Genomic DNA, 2,057 nt, shown 5'->3' on the forward strand with positions numbered 1-2,057 from the left:
GTTTGAGCTGATTCCAACAAAAATGGATTTTTATAAATTTCTGAAGTTGCTCTAAAATTGGCTAAATACAGTACAGGGTTATGGCCCAATTTTGCAAAATTGAAAGTGAGAGATTTTTCCCTCTAGCTGTTGCACTTTATGATACTTATACATATTCTTATGTTGCGTATAACGTTTGAGCTGATTTTCATCACAATTGGATTTTTTATAATGAATTTTAAATAGAACTCTCAATTTTTATTACAATTTCTGAGGCATGTACATGTACTTATGTTGTGTAGAAGAGTTTGAGTTAATTGATTCAAAATTTTCAAAGTTGCTGGAATTACTACTTTTTTGTTATTGTTTTCCTTTCATTAGTTGGGCGAGATTTTTGTAGAAAACCATGGAATAATTATTAGCATTTGTCCCTTTTGTTTTTTCAAAATTTACTACTTTTAAAATGGCTGTAAGTCAGCAAATTATTGTTGGAATTAAATTTATGTCGGACTTTGTGTTTATCAGTAAAGTATCATTAATCATTTCTTATTATTTATTATAGGTTGTGGACCTGAGGCTGAACTCATCATCTCAAGGACTGATCCCTCATTCTTATACTGAAGATCTATAGACTGGGTTTAGGAACTAAGGACTGTAACACTATAAGACTGGTTTAATTAATTAAAATCATTGTTGACTTGTACTCGCAAGTATGGCCAAAGTGTTTTATTGTCAATTTTTATGATTTAATCTCATTTCTGTTTTTAAGTCATTGCACCTGCTTCTGCATTAATGGCTCTCGCAATAATTCTAATCAAAATTCATAATAATCAATGATAAAAAGACAACATTGTGTATTAAACAAAAAAGCTAAAATTATAAACAATATTTTACGTAATTCTTTATAGTCTTCAGTTAATGTACAACTTCAAACAGCAAACAATTAACCTATAGCAATGACAACATATTTAACAATACTATACTTAGAATACTTCTCAATGTAGTCTTCAATAGCAGAGAATTGTACTTATCCTCTTAGTGTCATTAACCTAACAATGGAATGTAATTCATCATACATAGTTACTGTTAGTATCTATTCTTCTTGTATGTAGTGCTCTTAGCATCACTAGCAGTAGTAACCAGTAGTGATCCCAGGCAGTGTCATGTGGAGGTGGCACTACATTGCTGCCCACACTAGAACAGAGAACAATATAATTATATTGACACATACCTAATGTACTTGAACCTTTAGCAGGAACTTGCTATAACCTTAGGAAAGAGAAGGCTAATACATGACACATACTGTAAGATATGTCCATTTTTAAATATCTGAATGTGTGACTTTGGAGAGGGAAGTTTTAGTAAAATAGGTATTTTGATAAAAGCTATTCACCAAAATAAAACCCACCATTATGAACCATTATGTACACATGTACATGCTCAATGGGACATGGACACAAATTAAAACACACCAAAATATAGCAGTTGAACAAATGCCACAACTTCAAATTACCAGATAGTTTGGATAATTTTAATTGCATTAGGTAGCTATTTAAAAACTGATTTATGAAGCACATACAGACACATCAAATGTCCATTATGTACATGTACATGTATTTACCAGTGAAAGTGTGAGGAGCAGTTAGGACATGTAACCACATCTTCACTAAACCTGAACAACAGATCCCTTGAATGACAAATAGTGCTGGGCGATAGTATCGATATATGCGATGGTCGCGATAGTAATCTACTATCACTATCGTGATAGTTGAATCAACACTATCACGATTGACACGTGGTACATGTACGCATGCGCATTATCAAACACGTGGTTACTTTAATGAGTTAGTTCAGCTGTAAAAATGGAAGATGTTATCATTAGTAGCAGTACTGCTCCAAAAAGAAACAGAAATATTGCCTTTACCTGGTGCTACTAGTGTTGTATGGAAGTATTTTAGTTTTCCTGCTGTTGATGGTAAAATTTCTGAGTGCTTGAATAATCTCCAAAAGGCTCATGCAGAAATTTCAAGATATTAGAGCCTATTAGCTTAGATATATATGATATACAATCCTTTGGC

At 32.4% G+C, this 2,057-nt stretch overlaps 1 long non-coding RNA gene across 1 annotated transcript; it reads right to left on the reverse strand.

The window, feature by feature from the left end:
* Positions 1-829: 829 nt before the first annotated feature.
* On the reverse strand, positions 830-1,114 carry LOC109589232 (uncharacterized). Its single transcript, XR_002188603.1, has 2 exons — positions 972-1,114; positions 830-927 (listed from the first exon to the last, which is right to left on the reverse strand). It is a non-coding gene; the product is annotated as an uncharacterized LOC109589232 (long non-coding RNA).
* Between the last annotated feature and the right edge of the window lie 943 nt (positions 1,115-2,057).

This window comes from Amphimedon queenslandica, unplaced genomic scaffold, assembly GCF_000090795.2.
Source record: "Amphimedon queenslandica unplaced genomic scaffold, v1.1 AMPQUscaffold_11516, whole genome shotgun sequence".
Classification (NCBI taxonomy): domain Eukaryota; kingdom Metazoa; phylum Porifera; class Demospongiae; order Haplosclerida; family Niphatidae; genus Amphimedon; species Amphimedon queenslandica.